We start from the raw sequence: 15730 nt of genomic DNA, 5'->3' as shown, positions 1-15730 counted from the left end.
GGCCAAAGAGGCAGCCCCACCCCTGAAAGGGTTCTGTTGGTCATAAGCAGAGGAGGCCCTGAGGAGCAGATCTCCTTGGTCCTCTGGCTCAGGAACCCAGAGCCAACTGGCAGCCCTCCATGCCCACTGCCTCCTTCCTGGGTCCTCCCTGCCCAGGGTGGGCCTTCCCCAGAACCTGGAGCACATCTCACAGATGGCAGGTTCCCACCTTTGGCTGGCTGTTTCCCTGATGGCAGAACCAACCAAGGGCACAAGCCCTAGGTCCGAGTAAAAGACCATACATCACTTTTCTCTGGACTTCCATTCCTCTACCTATAAAATTCTCAAACATACCGTAATTGACAAAACTATGTAAACAGCCAAGTTCTCCAAGAATATGGGCTCTTGGGAAGGAATTATAAATCAGCAGCTTATCTCAAGCCAAAGTGATAATCATCATGATGATAATGGTGACACCAAGCACCCCCTCTGAGCCAAGAGCTCTTCCAATGAGAGAAGGTAGATAATGTAGTTCAAAGTGAAATGACCTTTGGCTTAGATCTGGGAAATATCCAGAATCTGGATTACACATGTTCTGAGGGCAGCAGGCATAGTGCTCAATGATCTGCCGGCTGATCAACTGAAAGGCCACCCCTGAATGGTTACGAACATCTTTAGGTCCACGTGAAAAATGCCTACAGAGGCACAAACAGCACCGTTCTCGGCAAGGTTTATTGCTGTGCATATGGATAACGAGAAACACCTCAAGTGACCCAAGAGAGGCAGGCTGCAGCGAGTTTCAGTGGGTGGGAGACAGGTCAGAACCCCCCGGCCTGGGAAAGGGTAACACACCTTTTCTTGGCTGAGATTAAAAGAAACAAGGTCTCACTGCTTTTCCCCCAACTAGACCACAGGTGCTAGCGCTGGCCTTGTGGTTAGTTTCCTTATGTGGGGAAAATTAGCTTTGCCTGCCTAACATTCCATCACAACTGGGTAGCTGGTCCTCGTTACTTGTGGGCTTTGAAAGCTGTAGAGCTTAACAGTTGTTCAGGAGCCTCCCTGTTCCACTTCCATGGAGGCTGCGTTTTTCTAGAGAGTGGGGAAGAGGGGTGGTGGGTAAAACTGGGACCCTGCTCCGGTTTCTACAGATTGTTCTGGAGGGGAAGTTCTAGAGAAGACCCAGACTGCACTGGAGACCTCCTTCCACCAACACTTACCGGTGCTCCACCCCATCCCCCGGGATGCTCACAACGTGCCTCTCTGCCCACTCCGCTCTAACAGGCGACCACACCATTGGGAGGTCCTGGCATGACCCCCACTGTACAGAATACCATTCCTTACACTAAAGTTTTTTTTTGTTTTTTTAGTACATTACAAGATGTTTATAAACTCAGTGTTTCTAAGATCCCCCCCCCCAAAAAAAAATCAGGAGAGGAAAAAAATCCCAAATTGTTTGTCAGATCACATATTTTCTTTTGGATTAACAAATGTGGCTCCTGCTCCTAGGCACACGCTGCAGGCGTGCACCTGCAGAAGCCGGTCTGGGAGTCTTCTTCAGGACTCACTGCCTCCGGGGGGGAAGGAATGTGAGGAGGGGCACTCAGGAGTGAAGGATGGATTTGGCAGGGAACATGGGTCTCACCCTCGTGTGTTTAGCAGCTCGCTGTCCTCGGCTTCCCCAAGCAAACTGAGGCGAGGACCAAGGCTTCCCATGCAGTGACGGTCAGTAATCAGTCACAGCCTTCCAGACTCTGGAGTTAGACCTGCAGTCTTGGGGGACGGGAAGGTTCAGCCCCAATTCCTAACAACAAAAGCAAGGATAGCTTGCCTGCAGAGAGTACTTCTCTGAAGAGTTTAAGGTGCTTTAAACACTCCACTGCATTAGTGCTCAGTCTTGGTGACAAACCTGGGGCAGGGACTATTAGTCTCCACTTACACACGTAGGTACAAGTAGGAAGAAGCACTGAACGGCAGCCCAGAGCTCTCAGTGAGTCCCTGGTCAGGCTACAGATCGGAGGCTGGGCGAGGCAAGGAGAGCAAACCAGAGGAGGAGGTGGGAAGGATTTGGATCATTGGAATCAAATTTCTACAGTCTGAAAGCTGGCTTTTCAAGGAGGCCAAAGAATCCTCTTCCTCCTTCTTACTAACTGATGCACCTGCCGAGTGTCCTTCAGAGTGAGAAGGTACCAGCTGGCCTCAGCTCTGTGTTTATCCCACACAGGAAGCAAGGGGAGCTGGGTCTAAATCTCAGTCCCTTCCCCTGGGGTTGGCACTCTTTCTACCTAGTACACCCCCTCTCCTCTTCAGCCTGACTCAACCAGATGGTTCACATGACCCCCACTCGCATGCACTTTACCCTAACCGTGGTCCAGAGCTGGAGTGAGGGTGGAGGAGCTCCTCCTTCTGCTCCTGTTACAAAATCCACAATCATCACCCAGCCCCTGAGAGCCTCTCTGTCTAGTGACTGGTTAGTGCCCTGAATATTGGAGTTCCTGCCACCACACTCCCAAGGAATCCTCATCTGCAAGGCTGCCGGGAGAAATAAGCACCTCTTGACAGGGAAAACGTTTCCCGTGCTCTTTGCGCCCGATCACTCTTCCTCCTCAATGACCACAAAACAAGCCCCAGCGCTCAGTCACTCTGGGCTCAGCACAGACACCCTGGAGCCCAGGTGGAGCTGAGACAGCGACTTCAGAGGCTGAGGGAGCTGTGGCCACTGCCGGATGTGGTGTGAAGGATGCTGCCTGCCCTGGAGGCTCACTTCCCCACCGCTAGTCCGAAGCTCCAGAGCAAGTAAAACAAACTACCAAGGAGGAAGGCAAACAGCCCAGTGCTCCTCCTGTCTCTCCACTTAAGAATGGGATGGGAAGGTCTGCACAGCTGGTACTTCCAGATGTGGAACCAAAACACAGGCAGCAACTGACAGTTTACCAGTCTGGGCTGAACTCCAGTAGCACCAGGGCCGGGCATGTTCAGTGGATGGCGACAAAGGAATAGCACTGCAGACCCGTGGGCTCTGGTCAGGTGGGTCTCAGCACTGGCTGGGGGCTCCTCCTTTGCCAGCGCATTGCACCCCAGCTGGATGTGTGTATGGGAGGGGGAGGGGGAGAAGGCCAGGTTTAAAATTGGAGGAGATTGCTAAGTGAAAAAAGCCAACCTGGAAAGACCATACACTGTGTGATGCCAACTATATGACATTCCGGAAAAGACAAAGCTACAAAGACAATAAAAGAGCTGAGGTTGCCAGGGATTGGGCGAGGGAAGGAAGGAGGGCCAAAAAGGTGGAGTACCAAGAATTTTTAGGCAGTGAAGCTATAATTCTGATATAATAATAATGGTTGATATGTGTCATTATGCATTTGTCAAAACCATAGACTGTATAATGCAAAAAGTGAGTCTTAATGTAAACTGTGGACTTTAATTAATAACAATGTGTCAGCACTGACTCACCAACTGTAGCAAATGTACTACACCAGCATAAGATGTTAGTAATAGGGGAAACGGGGGGGGGGGGGGTTGAGGGCTATGTGGCAACTCCCTATAATTTTCACTTAATTTTTTTCTATAAACCTACAATTGCTTTTAAAAAAGGCCATTAATTTTTTTTTAAGTTAAAAAACACCCGGAGGAGGCAGCTTGGGCCGTTCCCCAGCCCCCCGAGATGCTGCAGATGTTGGGTCTAGGGATCTTGGGAGTGTAATTTCTCAGGCATGTTTGTTGTCAGCACAAGACCTCTTGGGATATTTGTTCCTATTTTTATTCTTCCTTAGCTTCTAAGTCTAGAACCAAGTCAGAGATGATTGAGATGCAATTTGAAGTCAGATCTATCGCCCTCTGGGCAGGCATCCAAACGCTATTCCTTGAACTTCCAAGGCTGTCAGCTCTCCAAACGCAGAAACCATTTCTGTCGCCTGTGTGCCTAGCATGGGGCCTGACCCCTCCCGGCCCCCATGCATGTGGGGAACTGAACTATTCTCAGATTCATCCCATGTTTCTCATGTCCCAGATTCAACAGAACTCCAGTTCAACTCTGCAAACGGAAGGGAGCAGTACCGTGGATGGTCCAGGCACACTTAGGAAATTGTAGGTGAATGACTAGACTATTATCCCTTGGTGGAGTGAGGATGCCCTGGGCTTCTCTGCAGCTCCAAGCCAGGCTTAGCACGGCACCAGGCCTAAAGTCCATGTACAGTAAATTCTTCTCGAGTAATGTGGAAGGGCCTGAGAGGTGTCTATTCTCACCTTCCTCTTACAGAGGGAACAGCTGACACACTTAGGGACATTCCTGAGGTCAGTCACCTTGAGGAAGATGGAAGACCTGGGTTCCTTCTGCTGTGGCCTAGCACACTGCTTTCTGGCTTTTCTAAAATAGGCCCTCTACTAGTATTAGAATTCTCCACACCTTTCTCTCCCTGTATACATATACTTAGAATGCATTTTTCTTCTATAAATCTATAGGTAGTTATTTCATTTTGTTTGAAACTCTTTTTATAGCCCTTCTGAGATTCAGGAGAGGCCTGTAGACTAGTTAAAAAAAAAAAAAACAAAACTGAGCACCAATTACACACCAGATTCTACTCTAGGTACCGGGAAGGCAGTGAGGACCAAAATGAGGTCCCGGTTCTTATGGATCTTTCCTTCTGAGGGGAAAGCAGACAATAGCAGATGAACACATAGAGATGTGTCAGGAGGTGATAACGTTGAGGAAAAAGACATTAGGTTGATGGGAGTGTGATGTAATCAAGGACAGTCCGGGGAGGGTGGCCACCGAGGCAGACACCTGAATGAAGTGGGGCAGCGGGCTGTGCAGATGTGGGGAAGAGCCTTCCAGGCAGAGGGCAAAGCCTCTGAGAAGAGGGGCTGTTCTGCTTGTTGGAGGAGCAGCCAGGAGGCCACTGTGGGGGTGGAAGCGGGTGAGGGGAGGGGAGGCCACTGACAGAGTGTGGAGTTTTCTCTGAATGAAACAGATGCCATGGGGAGTTCTGAGCAGGGGAATGATCGCTTCTGGTTTCTCTTTTGGAAGCTAACACTGACTTGTCTACGAAAAACAGACAAGGCAGGGAGGTCAGGGATGGGTGGGGCTGGGAGAACATGTAAGAAGCTACTGCCATAGTCCAGGTAAGAAATGCTGATGGAAGAAGAGGGATTCTGGATACATCTTAAAAGTAAAGCCTAAGAGGGGAGGGTATAGCTTAGCGTTGGAGTGCGTGCTTAGCATGCACAAGGTCTGGGGTCCCATCCCCGGTATCATTAAAACAAACAAACAAACAAACAAATGAACAAACATAAACTTAACTGCCTCCCCTCCTCCAAAAAGTAAAGCCTATAGCATTTGCCAATTTAAAATGGAATAGGGGAGAAAGAACAGAGTCAAAGATGACTCCCTGGTTTGGTAACTGGTAGAAAGTTGAATCAGGGAAGAAGCGGAGGAGAAGGCTGGGTGAGAATTGCCTTCGCAGTGACCAGGCCTGAGGACTGGTACCTAAGGTGCACCTGGGGCAGGGCCTTGCCCTGCTATGGGCTCCTCTCTCTCCCCATCTTCTCATTTCTTTATCTCTATAAAGCCTTGTGCAGGTACAGCTTCTACCTACTCAGTCTGTTCCTTTTTCCCTTTCTTTCCTTGCCTAATAACAGTCACCTTCTACTCAATGTCCATAACGCATTTCATGTATTTTATACGCAGTATCCTGCTTCCTCTTTGCAACAACACTAAGATACAGGGGTATCAGAATTTAGGTGACTAGCCTGGGGTTATACGCCTGGCAACTGGCAAACCTATGTTCAAACCCAGGCCTGTCTGTTTCCAAAGCCTGCTCTTAATCAGGAGGCTTTACAATCTCAGGCCTGAAGTGGCCCTAGAAACACTGCTCCCTCCTGCAGCAACCATCTTCCTCTAACACTTCACCCCCTTTTCTAGTAAGGTTCACTCCAGACTTCTGTTCTCTCAGATGGGATCCCCCAGACACTCCCCAGACTCCTTTGTTCCTTCCTCTCTCTGGAAGAATGTTAACTAGGATCCTCTTAGCATGAGATCTTTTCTTCTCCCAACTCCTGCCAGAACCTGACACCCTCACTGCCTTTTCCCACAAGAGAGGGAAAAAAGCAGCTTATGTGGAGAGATCCAGAAAGGTTCTGGCCATGGACCTGAACTGCCTCCAGTCCAGGCCCCTGCCTTTAGAAAACAAACACAACCACAGAAGCAGAGGCACCCCTTGTGCCCAGACTCTGACCTCTGGTCAGTTCCCTAGAATGTCGTAACTCCTCACTCACCTGGGAGAGCACAGATGCCAGAGGCCTTGGGCTTTGGAGGTGAGCAGGAACATTATGAATCAAAAGTGTTCCCCTGGGCCACCTGTCTGCGTCCACATGGTGTCCAGAGAAGTCAGCTTGCAAGAACAGCGAGATAAACGCTCAGAGTCTCTGTGATTTCTTCTTGGTGACTCAACTGGTTGGTCACCTAACTATATCTTAAACCCAGGTGTCCTGCGCACCACCTCCCACATCCCAACCAAAGCCCAGAACATCCTGGCTTCAAGCTTTCCACGTTTGTTAAAGAAAAACAAGGAACTGAGGGCAACTACATGCTCTTTGCAGCCAAATCTCCACGTTCCCCGCAGGCAGCAGGGAGAGGCTGGTTTCGCTCTGCAGGTAATGGCCTGCAGAATTCTTTCTGCTGGCTGCCTGGCAAGTATTTGCCTGGAAGGTACCATCTCCTGTCAGTTACCTGTCTGTCAAAGTTGCTTCTTCCTTCCCCAGGGTATTTTTTCTGCACAAGCTGCCACTTCTCCTGACCAGGAAAAGTATCTGCTGGGCAAAACACCTTCACCCCACTAAGGGCCCAGAGGACCGGCCTGATCAGACTTGCAGAGACCTGAGGAGCAAATGGACTCAGCTGGCAACTGTGGTGGAAGCAGAGATTCAGACAGCCAATCCAGATGCTGTCCTGGGTGAGAAAAAGGCAGGAGACATGTTCCAAGAGGACACCCAGGATGGAGGCAGCTTTCAGCACTGCTTGCAAAGCCGGACACTGGCTGTGCCTCAGAACCTGGCTTCCCTCCGGCTGTGGCTGTGGAGCCAGGCAAAACCTTCCAGTTGTGGTCCCAGTTTTCAATTCATGTCTCTTAAGGCAAGTCTCATAAAGGCTGCCACCTGCCCCTTCCACTCTGTTAGTTGCAAAAGAAAGTTCCCCCAAGCTAAGGGGGCTCTGCTTAGGGGGAGGGACTGTCTGGATACTTTTCTTCTCCCCCAAAGCCTGAGTTTTGGAGTCGGCAGCCCTGCCGTGAAATCTTGGCTCTGTCATTTACCAGCTGTGAGAGCAGAGCAAGTCTCTATAATTATTTAGGCTCCAGCTCCCTTGTCTGCAGAATGGGACCCGACTGTCCATCTCCACAGGACTGCTGGGGGACTGCAGGAACAAGGCTCACAGCACGGAGCTTAGGGCCTGGCACACAGCAGGTCTCAGGAAACGGCGGCTCTCATGCTCCACATCACCGGGAGGACGACAGAGGCAGGCAGTACTGCCTCTCTGGCACTGGGACTCCCAGATCTCAGCCTGCCCTCGGGGTCCACAGCTGGTCCCCCGAGAGAGAATAATAATTCTCCTCTCCCATGTTGACGGGTACCTGCTGCTGGTATAGGCTCACCCTCCTGAGGGAGACTCGCCCCATCAATGCAAGACTTCGTGTGTAAAATCAGAGGAACAGGCATTAACTCCATCACAATACCGCCTTCAGCAACCTGTTCCGTTCTTTTCACCCCCACTCAGGACCTTTGTGGTGTTTCAGGGACAGGGGATTGGCTGCCAACCTTCTTGTTCCCCTTTGGGCAGGAGAGCTGGGCTCCCCACCCCTCCTCTCTCCCATTGTCGAAGACCACCCAGCGAAACTTGCTGGCAAGCTGCCACCGGCCAGGCAGGCGCAAGCCGGGCCTGACTGCCCAGCCTCAGTCTCCGCGACAGAAGGCCACAGAGCGACAGGCACCCGACTGGCGGCTTTCACCTGGAGCTGACGCGGCCTTCTCGATGGCAGGACCACCAACGGCGTCCAGGAAGGGTCGCAGGTGATTGCTTGGAAGGCCCGGGCGTTGGAAGAGCCATTAGAACCTAACTCTTGGCTATAACACAGCAGATTTTTATGTAACTCGTTCACTACAAGACATCCATTCATAATGACCGAAGTAAACAGCCGTGAATTTCCATCACTTTCTGTGGTCTCACTTGCAAAAGCGGGCGCTGTGCTGACTGACTACGTGATGAAACCCCACTCACGTGGGCACAGGCCTGTGAAAGAGGATGAGCTACCGTAACACGCCTGTGGGATGCTAGTCATTAGACAGAAAGCAGAGGGAGAGCCAAGAGGGGGAGATGACTGGTAAAATAATTAAGAGCACCCTCCGCTTTCACAGAAAAGTAATAAGCCCAGAACCCCCCAATTTTCCTTTCCAATTAACTGTGACCGATACCTAATAAACGTGCTGGGATTGTAATGTTAGGTAAGTTCAGACTAGTAAAGGCACTTGGCTGGGACGATTCTGGAAAAACAGTGGCAGGGCCAGGAAAGGTGGGGGAGGGCTCTCTTCAAGGGTCCAATTCAAGTCCAGCCTGGGGGTGAGGGGCCTCCAAGGCCAGCTGGTCCCACACACCCTCCTCCTCTTACCTGTCGCTCCCATCCTGTGGGACAGCTACCTCTTAGCAGCCAAGGAGGTTCCCGGCAACTTTTATTTGTCCCTAAAATAAATGTCTCCTCATCTGCTACTCTGGGGATGACTTCAGGGCCAAGCAAACCTACCCTAGACAGTAGAACAAAGGGCAAGTGGAACTGAAAAGTAAAAAGCTGAACTCAGGCATGTGTTTCTAACATTCTCAGCTAAAATCTGACATAGATGAGCAAGAAAAGATCACACATTTCTCCTTCTTCCCCTGAAAGTTACTCAGTACTTGCTTTTAGAAACCGAAGATTCACATTTCTGAGTTTCTGTATTCAATGCAGAGATTCCAGTTTTTAACTTTCTTAAAATAATTTTTAAAAATACTCTGTACTTGCAATCTCTTGTCTTAATACTTTAGCCTATTATCCACTGAGGAAAAGTAAGTTTTGTGGGAGAAAATAATGAACAATGCACATGGGCAGAGGTCAACGCTTCAGTCCTGCCAGTCCGTCTCTGCCTCTAGCACTTGGCCTGGGAGACGGGCTCCCCTCCCACCAGAAGCCTTCCTTCGTGACCCTGTCTGAGCACTTTAAGACTGGAGTTTGCACTGCTATGCTCTGCAGTGTCCCCTCCTTCTGTCAGGGAATGCTGGGCGGCGTGGGCTCTGGTATGGTTCCCAGGCACACAGCGAGCATGCAAAAAAAGTTTGTTGAAAGGATGAAGGCTCCAACCTGCACACAAGTCATCACCCTCATCTTATCCAATGCTGTCCAAACTCATGTTGGAGAAGAATAAACATTCCTTTGCCATATTTTCTGCTGCTCAGCTCCTTCTGTATGATTTTTTATTCAACCCATATTGTGTACTTTCCCGTCACTAACCAGGAGAAGTAGTTGAGACTTTCTTCAACATTTTCTCTGGCAACCAAATGAAGTTGACTGTGTATCATTGGCTCTGATCTTTCTCCTCTGATTTCCTCTTACTGCCCAATAATCCTGTCCCAAACATCAAAGGGCGTCTTTGAAGATAAGGCCAAATTCACCATTAGGAAAAAACTATTTCCTAACTTAATTTCAGAAGATGGAGCGACGCAGAATCCCTCTGGGTTTTGTGAGATAAACACTGCCCGGTACATCAGATCAGAAGGCATTTGCTGTAATACCATCGATAGTCACATAAACACAGGGCTTTCCTCACCCAAACCTAAGCAGGATTTTCCACAGCTGTCTTAGACTCCGAATCCACAGTAGATGGTTTGTATCCAACCTGTCGAACAGAACTTGCCTCAGGGAAAGGGGGGTTCAATGGCCACCCCAGGGGAAAGAGGCCACCCCAGGCTTTGACTAAAACAGTATCTGAGCAGAACCAGAACCAATCTGTTTCATCCAGATTCCACTCAAAGCCAAACTCTCCCAATAATGAAGGATGAGAAACACTCTAGCTTCAAGTGGCAATAGAAAACCGGAAAACGTAACTGACCCACTAGACCAGAGACAGTAGACTGTGGGCAGAAAGCCTCACCTACTTCTTCTACTCCATCGCTGAGACCCTCAGGCTGTGTGGATGTTGACAAGACTTCATGGGTCATGGGATGCAGGAAGCTTGTTCTGGGCCTGAGGAAAAAGAAAGTGTCTCAAACAAAATAAACAAACACTTCTCGAGTATTTGCTTTTTATAAGGTGCATTGCTTAAACCATAGTAATTCCTTATTTAATCCATTTCATAAATAAGAAAACAGAAAAAAGCAGTTTTTCTAAATCACAGGCTTCCTTAAACCTCCAGTTACCTGGCCCCTTGCTAGACACAAAATGAACAATGGATTAAGGACAATGATAACAGTCTGTTGATCTTACAAAACCATTGCCTTTCATCCAGCCTTCCGTTTTCATCAATATTCATTCACCAAGTATCTGTCAGGAACACATTATCAGCAGGCCTCATACAAAGTAAGGTGTGTTAACTGGAAAGGGGTTTGGTGGGACAAGGCAGCAAGCAAGGAATGAACCCCCCCGAAAAATCAAGGCTCAGCTAACAGACGGGTCAGGCTGGAGCAGAAGGCACCTAGGCAGGTGATATTATCATGAGGTGAGACAGAGCCACGTGTGAGAGGGCTAAGAAATATAGACTGTAAACTTAGATTATTTTTAAGCTGGTTGATGACTTGTTTCTGGGACAGATGGAGGATGGGGGCAGGGGGTGGCTACAGGTAGACAGTGGGGATTCCAGCCATGCATCACACAACTGTCAAGGGCACAAAGAAGCATGGTGGTGGCAGGAATGGGAAAGATGGTATGAATGGAGGAATAATAAAAGGAAAGGCAGGAAAGCCTGGGCAAGCTTGGGGAAGGAGTCTAATTCGGCAGGAACAGGGAGGCAGAAATCGATGAGTTCAGTGGATGGAGTCAGTGTAGATGGAGTCCACAGGCAGAGCCAGGGCTCCAACCCAAGTTTCCTAATCCTCAGGGCTATACCACTTGAGATGGATCCTTTGAGCCTTATTTCCTGATTCCACCTCCCCTTCTCTACCCATTTCCAACCCTCAGGGCTACAAGGGAGGCAAAAGCCCTATTTAGGAAGGCTTTTTGTAAACATGGATTTCTAGATTAAAAGCACCCATCCTCTTCCATCCCACTCTCTGGCCCCAAACATTTGATTTAGCCCCATGAATGGTGAAAATATTACATGCGAAGGCTCTATGTGGACTTAGGTTGTCCCCAGCAACAGTAAAGTGGTTGGCCATACCTGTTCTCTGTGAGTCTTTGGTCAAAAATGTAGAGATGCTACAGAGCCTCTACCTATATCACAACTATGTGAGAAGTATATATGCACAGAGATGGACAAAAACACAGCTGTGCTAGAAAGAGAGGGAGGGATGAATTTGGAATTGAGGATTAAAAGATACATACTACTATATACAAAATAGATAAATAATAAGGAACTACAGTATAGCATAGGGAACTATATTCAATATCTTGTAATAACCTATAATGGAAAAGAATCTGAAAAAGAATACACATATATGTCTAACTGAATCACTGTGCTGTACACCTGAAACATTGTAAATCAACTATACTTCAATAACAAAAATAAAAAATTTAAAGAACAAAACAAGCTGTATTATAATACAGGAATGTGGGTGATTTAAAAACATACTACTATTAGTAGACGCTTGTGCAATAAATAAAAATTGGGAGGGGGGTAGTTTGGAGAACTATCCTTCGACTAAGAAAGCTTATTCTCTTGGGACAAAAAAAAAGCTCCCAGTCTGGGGTCTGATGTACTATAAACGTTTGCTGAACTGAAGTATGGAGATGACAAGAAGTTCCATATGTTAAAGTAAATAGATTTTTAAAAATGTAACAAATCACTTTCTTTCCACTCCCTTCCCAATTTCCATTCCCTTCCCCCCCACTTCTTTTCCCAGATAACAAGGAGGCTTGGAGTTTGGAGGAATGAAAGCAAACTCTGAATGTACGGTATCTTTTGATGCCAGGTTAATACTTTCTTATTCAGAGGCCAGAAAGAACTGGATAGCAATTATTTGCTGCACTTGGGTCTTCGTTGGTTTCTTCCTACTTGTTTAAAAGACATGAAGAGAGAAATCCTTATTCATTAATTGCATCAGTGACTTGGCTGAAATCTGAACCCAAACCCCTAGAGTCCCATGGAACACTGTGACCAGTAGGCTCACATCTCACCCTCCATGCTGTTACACCCTGGTGATCCCTGGGGAAGTCAACTGAATTATTTCATGAGTAAAATCTTCTATTCCTCCTTAGGGTATGGAAACTACAGACAAGAAGAGAGCTAGGAGCCCAAACAATTGAAAGAACATTTCAAAGAAAGTTAAATCTCTAGACCCAGTTGGAGGATAGAAAGGAACATAAATCACCGTCTTATCAGAAGTTGGCCAGCCAATCAACAGCTAAGCAGGGTCCTCTCTATCCCCTCGCCCTTCCCAGCTGTGGTGAAGGAACCAACCATCCCGGCCTCTATCAACCCCTCTCCCCAGTAGAGCCAACACTGTGGCTTGGGCACTTTCTCCTGACAGAACATCTCTTGCAGTGCTACTCTCCTGAGACCTCTTGACAGTGGATGAAAGGGACAGTGTCTGACATCTCAATCCTCAGATTTCATAGGTGTACACAGCATCCAGCCTCCTGAAGGGCCAAACTCTGAGCAATAATTGGGGGCAGGCACCATCAGCAAAGCAGCAACTCTTACCTCTTTCATTTTCCATACACTCGCTCCAAAAATTCATCCTGCAGAAAATCATAACTCCATTGCTGTTTCCACCCTGTCTCTGTCCCACTGACCCAAGGTGCTTCAAAATTACCATGGGAAACTTCTGGGTTTCAATTATGAAACCATTAAAAAGTACCAATTATAAGACCTCAGAAACGTTCCTGGGAAACCTGTTACACACCTCAAAATGGCCAAACTCTTGCCTCATATTCACTTGAGGTAAGGTTCAGAAAACAGGTCACACAGATGTATGGACACCTCACTCGCATCTCAGTCTAAGACAGTTTTAAGACTGTCATGCTGCCCTTGAGAAAACAGAGATTGATTTATTGGCTGTAACCAAAGGGATGAAAAACCATCACAGAGCTGGGCTGCCTGCTGGGGGCCCAATTGTGGAATAAGTCAGGAATGTTTGCACATTCAAGAATTTTGAAAATTACACTCATTCGTTGGCCAATGTTGGCAAACTTCTGGGTAACAAAGATCTTTGTAACAAACATGATCAGGGTACAGGGTACTTGGAGATGGCACAAGGGCTGGAAACCAAAACCTACTTTTCACTCAGTCCACTCAAAGTGGCAACTCTGGGGCAAAAACTTAGGCGAACCCATATGAACTTGCTGAGAAGGGATAGGGGAGGGGCAGAACACCCCACCACACCCAGAAAGTGCCTGTTTAGGGCTGCTGGCATGCGGTTTGGGTATTCTTAGCTCTACTGCCACATCTCTGGAGACACACAACCACCTTTCAAGTAACCCTGCAGGGGAACCCCATCCCCAAAACAAAAGCAAGCAAAAGTAAGCAAACAAATCCCCAGGACTTCTTAAACTTCTTCTCTATGTCTGCCTGCCCCCCACCCCTCAAAATTTTCCTATCATCCGGAAGAGCAAACTAACATTGGGCACCTGGAAAGTTAAGCAAGCAGGGCCTTCAAAACTCCAGCAGAAAATTCTGCCTGGGTTTCTCGCCCCTCCCTACAGCCCCTCCCCACTTGTTCCAGAGGATCACTTCCCCACCTCTCACAGTTACACAAACAAAAACCCCTAGGAGCACAACCCCAGGAGGACGTTGGGCGCGCGAACACGCGAACGCGAACACACACACACACACACACACACACACACACACACTTCCTCTCACGGCTTCCCCAACCCACGGACAACTCTGGACACCCCACTTCAGCCTTCCACCCTCCAGCGGGGTATGCTCTTCTGGGGCTGCTTCGGTTCCTCATTTTAGTGGGTTTTGTTTGTTTTAACGCCAAGACGATAAACCCACACCCCCGAAGAGGCCAGATAAGTGTGGGGTGGTTCTGTATATCTGCCCCATGTGGGCTTCTCCCCTACCGCCCGGCGCCCAGAGCCGGAGACTGGTGTCAACCTTCGGGGGAAGTTTGGGAGGCTGTCCCGGCCCCCTTTCCACCCGGGAAGCTTCCGGGAACGACCGGCCAGACCGCAGGGAACGAGATGCTGCGCCCCAGGGCCCGGCGGCGGCAACCCAGTACTCCGCTGCCCTCCTCGCTCCGCTTCCCGGTGCCCGCGCCCGGCGCGCCCGCCTCGGTCGCAGCCCCCAGTCCGAGCCCCGCGGGCGGAGCGCTCCGACCCGCTCCCGCCGCCGGCATGTCCCCATCAGCCACTCGCCGGCACTTCCTCGGCATCGCCCGGCCTGCTGTCGCCTCCCACCTCCTCCCCTCCCCAAACCAACAAATAAACACAACTTTTTATGAAAAGAAAACAAACTTCAGCGACGTGACTCACCTCTGATGCAGCCGGTTCCTGGGACGGGCGAGCCGGGGCCCTGGGGCCAGCGCGGTGGGCGCGGAGAGAACCGCACAGCCCCGCGCCGCACGGACACACAACCCGCACTGACACCCGGGGACACACAAAACGGGAGAGTGGCCGCAGCGGGAGCAACAAAGGAGCCCGGGACCAAGAAGTGGCCGGCCGGGGAGGGAAGGCGCGTGCGGGCGCTTGTGGCTGCAGCGGGCGTGAGTGTGTGTGTGTGTGTGTGTGTGTGTGTGTGTGTGTGTGTGAGTGTGAGTGTGCGTGCGCGCGCGCGGCGGCGGCTGACACCCGCGGGCCGGGGCTCAGGGTGCCAGCGGCAGGGAGCCGGGCCCGTGGCGGCGGCAGCAGCAGGACAAGGCAGGGGACGCCGCGCCCTGCGCACCCGGTCCCTCCATATGGAAGAAGCTTTTTTGGATGACTGAACTCGCAAACAATTCCTTCTTTTGCTTCTCCTGCCTAGGAGCCTCCCATTACCGCGCGAGGCGGAGGAGGGGGAACAGAGGAGGCGGGGAGGAGGGGGAGGAGCAAAGTGGAGCAAAGAACAAGTCTTGGGAAGGAAGCTGGAAAAAAGTCCCCCCAAACTCAGTTTTTCTTCTAACACCCATTTCCTTCCTGTTGCGCCTTAGTCCCGCGTTCTCCCCCAACTTCACTTTCCTATACCAAAAGCAAAGTCCTCTGCCTTTCTCTCACATCCACGGGCTCCCCTGAACCCTCATTTTCTCTTTAGCTTCACCTCGGACCCTGGCTCTCTCATACGCTATCCTTCCCTCCTTTGCCCTCTCTTCTCCCCAATTCTTTTTACGATCTCCCCACTCCCATCTTAATAGTCTCCTTTATTCTGCGAACAAACGATTGGATAAATCACTAAAAGTAAACTTTGCTATTAAATATGTCCCTCCCCCGCCCTAAATGGGGCAGCGGCTGGCGAGAAAATGATAAGGAAACCAGTCTAGGGGAAGCCCAAAGCTACCTCCCCCGACCCACCAGGCTGGTTGGGGAGGGAGGGTTTGCCGCGTCCTCCGTTGACAGGGCCCTGCCCTGACCTCCATTCATCATCCCCGGATGGAAGCTCGAGG

The 15730-nt window shown here is 49.7% G+C and overlaps 1 protein-coding gene across 5 annotated transcripts in view; it reads right to left on the bottom strand.

Moving 5' to 3' along the window:
• Positions 1 to 15103, bottom strand: part of BOC (BOC cell adhesion associated, oncogene regulated) — a 68820-nt gene extending 53717 nt beyond the window's left edge. For 2 of the 5 annotated variants that reach the window (XM_010970804.3, XM_045507250.2), the window contains exons 1-2: positions 14628 to 15102; positions 10147 to 10238 (exon numbers count right to left, since the gene is read on the bottom strand). The gene's annotated coding sequence lies outside the window, so the exon portion shown is untranslated. Of the gene's footprint in view, positions 1 to 10146; positions 10239 to 14627 lie in introns of all 5 variants that reach the window. The other 3 variants (XM_045507251.2, XM_045507253.2, XM_045507254.2) reach the window with 2 other exon arrangements.
• Between the last annotated feature and the right edge of the window lie 627 nt (positions 15104 to 15730).

This window comes from Camelus bactrianus, chromosome 1 (assembly GCF_048773025.1).
Source record: "Camelus bactrianus isolate YW-2024 breed Bactrian camel chromosome 1, ASM4877302v1, whole genome shotgun sequence".
Classification (NCBI taxonomy): Eukaryota; Metazoa; Chordata; class Mammalia; order Artiodactyla; family Camelidae; genus Camelus; species Camelus bactrianus.
The sequence above is the reverse complement of the archived record's forward strand: the minus strand, read 5'-3'. Positions and strand labels throughout refer to the sequence as shown.